Source organism: Oncorhynchus keta, chromosome 21, assembly GCF_023373465.1.
Source record: "Oncorhynchus keta strain PuntledgeMale-10-30-2019 chromosome 21, Oket_V2, whole genome shotgun sequence".
NCBI lineage: Eukaryota > Metazoa > Chordata > Actinopteri > Salmoniformes > Salmonidae > Oncorhynchus > Oncorhynchus keta.
Window position 1 is genome coordinate 39,223,218 of NC_068441.1, and position 10,315 is coordinate 39,233,532.

Below are 10,315 nucleotides of genomic sequence, written 5' to 3' on the forward strand. Positions count from 1 at the left end.
GAGCTAGGAACACAAGCATTTCGCTACACCTGCAATAACATCTGCTTAATATGCGTATGTGACCAATAACATTTGACTTGATTTGACACATCAAAGTAGCCCAAGAAATGATCCTGAGTAAAGCCCTGACCATCCACATAACTGATGATAACTGACAACTGCAAGCAGAGTATTTTGTTTGTTAACTACAAACAAAATATGATAATGATAAGTCCATTGTAATCAAATCATTATTGTTTGTTTTGATATACCCTAATGTTAACGTTTATGTGCTCTTAATTTAGCATGCAGCAACATGTATCTCGCCACCGAGTCTAACAATTCACTCCCATATCGTATTATATGACTGGTCTCTCTTTTCCATAACCATGTAAAATTATCCTGGTATTGTTACTAAACCAATGTCCAACAACATATGTAATAACTGTTTCGCCTTAGATTGTTCTTGATAACCTTTATTTAATTAGGCAAGTCAGTTAAGAACAAATACTTATACTTATTTGATTCAAATACATCTCCATTCTCATTAAGTTATTCCAGCAGACCATTTTGGCCACACAATGTATTACATCGAAATCGCCTCGCTATTTATGTTGAATGAATTAGGCTTTCAATTTGAACTAAGCAAGCTGTTACGTTCAGTTTGCATCTTAAAACAAATATCTCATAATGACAAAGTGAAAAGATGCTTTTAGAAATTTTTTCAAATGTATTGAAAATGAAATGCAAGAATATCTCATTTACATAAGTATTCACACCCATGAGTAAATACTTTGTAGGAGCACCTTTGGCAGCAATTACAGCTGTGAGTCTTTCTGGGTAAGACTCTAAGAGCTTTCCACACCTGGATTGTGCAACATTATTTTCAAAATTCTTCAAGCGCTGTCAAATTGGTTGTTGATCATTGCTAGACAACCGTTTTCAAGACTTGCCATTGATTTAAGTCAAAACCGTAACTCAGCCACACAGGAAGATTTGCTGTCTTCTTGGTAAGCAATTCCAGTGTATATTTGGCCTTGTATTTTTGGTTATTATCCTGCTGCAAGGTATCAGCATGGGCCCCGCTACCTGCTGCCCCTATTAAACTCTTACTGTTTTAAAGTCACCATTGGCCTCATGATAAAATCCCTGAGTGGTTTCCTTCCTCTCCGGCAACTGAGTTAGGAAGGACGTCTGTATATTTGCAGTGACTGGGTATATAGATACACCATCCAAAGTGTTATAAATAACTATTTTATAAAATGTCATTGGTTGGTGGATATAAAGTCTTGATTGGCTGAGGCGGAATTTGTTACAGGAAATAATCAAGTCCAGCTGGTGTTGTTCGCATAAAGCTAAGTGTGCCAATTCATCTGATGGGAATAGCTAAATGTAACGTTCTATAACGTGCAATTATATCTATGATTTTAATTGGCTGATGTGGATTTTGAGACAGAGAAAAAGTTTCACTTTAAACTTTTGTAATCTTTGCAAGTATAGACCCCTCATCTTCTGTGAATGTATAGTTGATTGGGGTAACACATAATGAAAATGGACATGCAAATGACTGTAAAACATTGTATAAATCACATGATTTTAAATATTTGTTTTCTTTGTTCCCCTGGAACACAAACTTCAGTGAACAATAAAATATCTCAGCTATTATTCCTGTCTATATTTAGAAATACAGGAACAGCCAGAACTTTCACCACAATAAGTTCAAGCTGTTCTTTTAGAATCAAGAGGCCAGAATTCAAATCGCAATGTTCCGACATCACATTGCATTTGACCCATGGTCATTCTCGTTTGAGCCTATGGGTTTACAACAAATGTGATTTCTGCAAACATCAGTGAAATTGCCTTTATTTAAAGTCAACTGTGGTCTTTCAGCGCATTGTGATCCTGGCCTGAGTCTGCCTGGATAAAGTGTATCTTACTATGCTCATGAATAAGATGAGACTTTGGAATGGCTTGTATTTTGATTCTGAGTAGACAGGATCACTCATATACAGTGCCTTGCGAAAGTATTCGGCCCCCTTGAACTTTGCGGCCTTTTGCCACATTTCAGGCTTCAAACATAAAGATATAAATCTGTATTTTTTTGTGAAGAATCAACAACAAGTGGGACACAATCATGAAGTGGTACGACATTTATTGGATATTTCAAACTTTTTTAACAAATCAAAAACTGAAAAATTGGGCGTGCAAAATTATTCAGCCCTCTTAAGTTAATACTTTGTAGTGCCACCTTTTGCTGCGACTTCAGCTGTAAGTCGCTTGGGGTATGTCTCTATCAGTTTTGCACATTGAGAGACTGACATTTTTTCCCATTCCTCCTTGCAAAACAGTGAGGTTGGATGGAGAGCATTGGTGAACAGCAGTTTTCAGTTCTTTCCACAGATTCTCGATTGGATTCAGGTCTGGACTTTGACTTGGCCATTCTAACATCTGGATATGTTTATTTTTGAACCATTCCATTGTAGATTTTGCATTATGTTTTGGATCATTGTCTTGTTGGAAGACAAATCTCCATCCCAGTCTCAGGTCTTTTGCAGACTCCATCAGGTTTTCTTCCAGAATGGTCCTGTATTTGGCTCCATCCATCTTCCCATCAATTTTAACCATCTTCCCTGTCCCTGCTGAAGAAAAGCAGGCCCAAACCATGATGCTGCCACCACCATGTTTGACAGTGGGGATGGTGTGTTCAGGGTGATGAGCTGTTTTGCTTTTACGCCAAACATAACGTTTTGCATTGTTGCCAAAAAGCTCAATTTTGGTTTCATCTGACCAGAGCACCTTCTTCCACATGTTTGATGTGTCTCCCAGGTGGCTTGTGGCAAACTTTAAACGACACTTTTTATGGATATCGTTAAGAAATGGCTTTCTTCTTCCCACTCTTCCATAAAGGCCAGATTTGTGCAATATACGACTGATTGTTGTCCTATGGACAGAGTCTCCCACCTCAAATCAAATCAAATTTTATTTGTCACATACACATGGTTAGCAGATGTTAATGCGAGTGTAGCGAAATGCTTGTGCTTCTAGTTCCGACAATGCAGTGATAACCAACAAGTAATCTAACTAACAATTCCAGAACTACTGTCTTATACACAGTGTAAGGGGATAAAGAATATGTACATAAGGATATATGAATGAGTGATGGTACAGAGCAGCATACAGTAGATGGTATCGAGTACAGTATATACATATGAGATGAGTATGTAGACAAAGTAAACAAAGTGGCATAGTTAAAGTGGCTAGTGATACAAGGATGCAGTCGATGATGTAGAGTACAGTATATACGTATGCATATGAGATGAATAATGTAGGGTAAGTAACATTATATAAGGTAGCATTGTTTAAAGTGGCTAGTGATATATTTACATCATTTCCCATCAATTCCCATTATTAAAGTGGCTGGAGTTGGGTCAGTGTCAATGACAGTGTGTTGGCAGCAGCCACTCAATGTTAGTGGTGGCTGTTTAACAGTCTGATGGCCTTGAGATAGAAGCTGTTTTTCAGTCTCTCGGTCCCAGCTTTGATGCACCTGTACTGACCTCGCCTTCTGGATGATAGCGGGGTGAACAGGCAGTGGTTCGGGTGGTTGATGTCCTTGATGATCTTTATGGCCTTCCTGTAACATCGGGTGGTGTAGGTGTCCTGGAGGGCAGGTAGTTTGCCCCCGGTGATGCGTTGTGCAGACCTCACTACCCTCTGGAGAGCCTTACGCTTGAGGGCGGAGCAGTTGCCGTACCAGGCGGTGATACAGCCCGCCAGGATGCTCTCGATTGTGCATCTGTAGAAGTTTGTGAGTGCTTTTGGTGACAAGCCAAATTTCTTCAGCCTCCTGAGGTTGAAGAGGCGCTGCTGCACCTTCTTCATGACGCTGTCAGTGTGTGTGGACCAATTCAGTTTGTCTGTGATGTGTATGCCGAGGAACTTAAAACTTGCTACCCTCTCCACTACTGTTCCATCGATGTGGATAGGGGGGTGTTCCCTCTGCGGTTTCCTGAAGTCCACAATCATCTCCTTAGTTTTGTTGACGTTGAGTGTGAGGTTATTTTCCTGACACCACACTCCGAGGGCCCTCACCTCCTCCCTGTCGGCCGTCTCGTCGTTGTTGGTAATCAAGCCTACCACTGTTGTGTCGTCCGCAAACTTGATGATTGAGTTGGAGGCGTGCGTGGCCACGCAGTCGTGGGTGAACAGGGAGTACAGGAGAGGGCTCAGAACGCACCCTTGTGGGGCCCCCGTGTTGAGGATCAGCGGGGAGGAGATGTTGTTGCCTACCCTCACCACCTGGGGGCGGCCCGTCAGGAAGTCCAGTACCCAGTTGCACAGGGCGGGGTCGAGACCCAGGGTCTCGAGCTTGATGACGAGCTTGGAGGGTACTATGGTGTTGAATGCCGAGCTGTAGTCGATGAACAGCATTCTCACATAATAATAAATAATAATAATATATGCCATTTAGCAGACGCATTTATCCAAAGCGACTTACAGTCATGTGTGCATACATTCTACGTATTCCTCTTGTCCAGGTGGGTTAGGGCAGTGTGCAGTGTGGTTGAGATTGCATCGTCTGTGGACCTATTTGGGCGGTAAGCAAATTGGAGTGGGTCTAGGGTGTCAGGTAGGGTGGAGGTGATATGGTCCTTGACTAGTCTCTCAAAGCACTTCATGATGACGGAAGTGAGTGCTACGGGGCGGTAGTCGTTTAGCTCAGTTACCTTAGCTTTCTTGGGAACAGGAACAATGGTGGCCCTCTTGAAGCATGTGGGAACAGCAGACTGGTATAGGGATTGATTGAATATGTCCGTAAACACACCGGCCAGCTGGTGCTCTGAGGGCGCGGCTGGGGATGCCGTCTGGGCCTGCAGCCTTGCGAGGGTTAACACGTTTAAATGTCTTACTCACCTCGGCTGCAGTGAAGGAGAGACCGCATGTTTTCGTTGCAGGCCGTGTCAGTGGCACTGTATTGTCCTCAGCTGTAGATCTCTTCAGTTCATCCAGAGTGATCATGGGCCTCTTGGCTGCATCTCTGATCAGTCTTCTCCTTGTATGAGCTGAAAGTTTAGAGGGACGGCCAGGTCTTGGTAGATTTGCAGTGGTCTGATACTCCTTCCATTTCAATATTATCGCTTGCACAGTGCTCCTTGGGATGTTTAAAGCTTGGGAAATCTTTTGGTATCCAAATCCGGCTTTAAACTTCTTCACAACAGTATCTCGGACCTGCCTGGTGTGTTCCTTGTTCTTCATGATGCTCTCTGCGCTTTTAACGGACCTCTGAGACTATCACAGTGCAGGTGCATTTATACGGAGACTTGATTACACACAGGTGGATTGTATTTATCATCATTAGTCATTTAGGTCAACATTGGATCATTCAGAGATCCTCACTGAACTTCTGGAGAGAGTTTGCTACACTGAAAGTAAAGGGGCTGAATAATTTTGCACGCCCAATTTTTCAGTTTTTGATTTGTTAAAAAAGTTTGAAATATCCAATAAATGTCATTCCACTTCATGATTGTGTCCCACTTGTTGTTGATTCTTCACAAAAAAATTGTTTTATATCTTTATGTTTGAAGCCTAAAATCTGGCAAAAGGTCGCAAAGTTCAAGGGGGCCGAATACTTTCGCAAGGCACTGTACCTGTGTACTGGACCCAAGTGAGAAAACAGAGAAATCCCCGCTAAGCTTGGTTCAGGGCTAAAAGATGACTCATACTCCAGTGCAGCGACATCTAAAGGATGACTCATACTTCAGGACAGTGACATTCCCGCTAAGCTTGCTAAAGGATGCATAGTGAGCAGTGACTAAGAAAAACAACCTGTGGCAGAAGAGATCATGTGTGGGTGGTGTAACATTAAAGTTGTTGTAGACTCCTACTGTTATATAGTATGACATTTGCTTATAAATGATATGTGAAGCATTATGTAGGCCATATAAAGCTCTTTCAAATATTAGCTCTTTCAAATGTTTGTTTTTGCTCAATGATAGCTTTGAAAGAATAATATTGGCCAGAAGACCACCCTAATGATAACCCTCCTTGTTGCTTACATTAGATACAAACTTTACCTTGTGTCCTTGACAGGGTTGGGTAGGTTACTTTCTAAATATAATCCGTTACCTGTCCAAAATTGTAATCAGTAACGTAACTTTTGTATTACACAAACTCAGTAACGTAATCTGGTTACCTTTAGATTACTTTCCCCTTACGAGGTATTAGAAGAAGACAAAAATGTATGTTACCAATTGGACAACATCTATTGCAGGATGAATCAATGTTAAAGTTAACAAAACTGGCAATTTATGGATGTTAAATTTTACATTATGGGTTGGTTATGTAGGCTTCTAATCCATCACTTTCTACTACATATAATATAATTAAAGTATATCTTTACGTTAAAAACTGTTACGGTTTTCTTGCGGTGAAGGAGAGTCGGACCAAAATGCAGCGTGGTAATTTTGATACATGTTTAATAACTGAATAAACACGAACAATACAAAAACGTAACATGAAAACCGAAACAGCCTGTGCTGTTGTAAACTAACACAGAGACTGGAACAATCACCCACGAAACACTCAAAGAATATGGCTGCCTAAATATGGTTCCCAATCAGAGACAACGATAAACACCTGCCTCTGATTGAGAACCACTCCAGACAGCCATAGACTACGCTAGATACCCCCACTAAGCCACAAACCCAATACCTAACAAAACCCCAAGACAAAACACACCACAATAAACACATGTCACACCCTGGCCTGACCAAAATAATAAAGGAAACACAAAATACTAAGACCAGGGCGTGACAAAAGACCAGGGGGTGACAAAAAACCAAACCCTATCAGAATTCCAGTCATTCCAATAAATGTTATACTCCTTGATTTTAAAGATTAGAACTTGGAAATATAGATTAGTCAAATTGTTTTACCTGAGCATAACCCCAAAACTAAAGACTTATTAGCCAGCCTTACTCTGTTTATGATTTTGTTGTCATGGAGGACTGATTGGGCTCATTGATTCCAGTTGAAAAATGCTGCGCTCATGGAATGGCATGCTTTGAGCACTACTGAAAAGTGCTATTTACATGTGCTGCATTTGCTATAGGCATATTGTTTACCTTTTTCTTTGAGACACTTTGATATCTTGATCATATGCAGCTGATTAAAGGGCACATCCACAGATGAAATGATAACAAAACGGTTGCCGCTGCTATGTTTTGGTAAATATTTGAGGGATGGGCCTGGAGAAATGTAATGACACTCAGACAAAATAATTTTTAACCATGTTATGAGGCTATACAGTGTTTGTTTACATTTACAATGTTTACAAACATTTGAGAAAAAAGTTATGAGTCCGAAAATGAATGTAGCAATTACAGATGGCCCCTTTAAGTCTATCAAAAGTGTGTGAGTTTGAGCATGTGTCCATCAGGCCTATGGATTTGTTTATATACAGTGGGGAAAACAAGTACAGTATTTGACACACTGACGATTTTGCAGGTTTTCCCACTTACAAAGCATGTAGAGGTCTGTAATTTTTATCATAGGTACACTTCAACTGTGAGAGACGGAATCTAAAACAAAAATCCAGAAAATCACATTTGTATGATTTTTAAGTAATTAATTTACATTTTATTGCATGACAAGTATTTGATCACCTACCAACCAGTAAGAATTCTGTCTCTCACAAGCTTTAAGAAGCCCTCCTGTTCTCCACTCATTAACTGCTGATGCAGTACCAAAGTAACAGTAAGTTGAGACCCCGACTGACCACATCCAAATCTTCCACTTTTCTATTAATTTCCTTTTCAAATAAGAAATATCTTCAATAAACTGACAACTAATAATAACTCTGGCTCCACCTACATTTCAATAGCTTTGTGGAACCCAGATATATACATACTGTAGACGTGGAATTCCTGTTAACAAACTGACTCAACACACATGCTACTGCCTCAATACACATGCCACTGCCTCAATACACATGCCTCAACACACATGCTACTGCCTCAATACACATGCCACTGCCTCAATACACATGCCTCATCACACATGCCACTGCCTAAGCAGACTGTGTGAAAACCTTTTGCAAATAAATTCATTAAAAATCCTACAATGTGATTCTCTGGATTTTTTTTATCATTTTGTCTGTCATAGTTGAAGTGTACCTATGATGAAAATTACAGGCCTCTCTCATCTTTTTAAGAGGGAGAACTTGCACAATTGTTGGCTGACTAAATACTTTTTTGCCCCACTTTCTTTAAAGGGACAATCCACAGTTGAAACAATAACAAAACAGACAACCTGCCTCTGCTTTTGGTAAAAAGCTGAAGGATGGGCCTGGAGAAATGCAACTACTCTTGGATTCATAGACAGAGCTATTGGAAGGACAAACCATCCATGAAATAAAACAAGCTTGTCTTTTGGGATCTGATGGGGTACGACAGGCAAACTAAATTCATGAAGCATTTCTAAGCTACATTCTTCAAGAAAATATTTGTATATTCCTTTAATTTAAAAGTCAAACAATGTATATAGCAACTGTGGATTTGTCACGACTTCCGCCAAAGTCGGGTCCTCTTCTTGTTCGGGAGGCGCTCGGCGGTCGGCATCACCGGTCTTCTAGCCATCATCGATCCATTTTTAATTTTCCATGTGTTTTGTCTTTGTCTTGTTTTTCCTCACACCTGGTTTCAATTCCCTCAATTACTTGTTCTATATTTAACCCTCTGTTCCCCCCATGTCTTTGTGTGGGAATGTTTATTGTAGTGCTTGTGCACGTTCCCCATGAACGCACAACGGGTTATTTTTGTGCCTATTTATCTTGTTGTTCTGGATGCCATTGGTTTTGAATAATAAATCTCAGGTTATCACCCAGTTCTGCTCTCCTGCGCCTGACTTCTCTGCCGCCAATTACGCAGCCGCTACAGGATTGGCCTTTTAAAATAAACTAACGGATGTACTGCATGCCAATGTAACTTGACTCGAGAGTACGCAAGATGGTTTTGTTTACTCTGTTGCTAAGCAAATACCATTTTTGTTGTAATGGCCAACTGTTTTCTTTGTTTTTCCCCACAGTGGTGTGCTGTGCAGGCAATCATGCAGGTATGGTGTAATAAAATCAGACATTGTGATTATATCTACTGCGGAATGAGTCACCATATTACACTTGTTAGGAACTGTAAATGCAATTGCTGAAATAACCAGGACAGGATAGTATATTATGAATCCCTTCCTGGTTGAGATGCCCTGGGGGAAAGCTAGGTAAATCATGTTTATTTTCTAGATTACATATTTAGAATGGAAGCACACTGGAGAGATAGATGAGACAGCAAAATCTACATAATGCTCTGGGACTGGTTTAAATTTCAGGAGGATGCCAGAAAATCCATCAATAGGACAGGATGCATGCTGTATGCATTGCATAGGCAGCATACCCATGAAAAGCTAATTTGAATTCCCCACACTTCGGATGGTAAAGTAAAAAGAAAAGGTTTTCCTTTTGCATTTTCAGGCTTTATTCAGATAATAGAGGGGGAGATGGAAGTAGAGGAGGAAAGGGGGACGGGCTAATTTTAAAGACTGGAATGGAACAACAATCACAAGGAGCCCATCCTCTTTTGCTCCTCCCACGAGCCTTCTCTGGTGAACACTGGTCTCCAGTGTCATACATTTGTGTTTGAACCAGGTGTGTTGCTACTAGACCACAAGCTATGCACAAAATAAAGTTAACTTGACTTGGTCATTTGATGGATTCAAGAGCTTTTACTTACATTTGTATATTCTCATGAAGTGAGAATAAAAGTCGTAGAACAAACGTCAGTAAATGGCTGTTTTATGTAAAGTACAAATTCAACCAAGTTGAACCAGTGGGAAGAGAAGGAGAGACTAATAGGCCTCCAGCATCCTGAGGCTCTTGTCACGGTGATGGACTGTGCACCGACGCAATGTTCAGACCACTAACAATTCTCAGACTGCTCCAGTTTCCCTGCACTGAACTGGAGAGAACTTCAGCGGGCCATAAATCCATTTAGAGTATTCAGTCCGTTTGATCGTCTACTGTGGATCAGTGTTCAGTAGTGACAATGGTTGAGTAAGCAATGGTTTGAGGCTGTTTTCAGAGGGGATCTAGGCTAGCATGGGGCAGAAAGGGAGGAAATCCTGTATCTGCTCCAGTGAACATTCACTAAAGAAATTAAAGTGTGTCTGATGTTTTCACATCTCAAAAAAGGTCTAATGTCGAGTTCATGCCCCCATGCCATCTGTTGTGTAACTACGCACTCCAATCCCAAATGAATGGGACAGAAACACAACATCTAATTACATCACA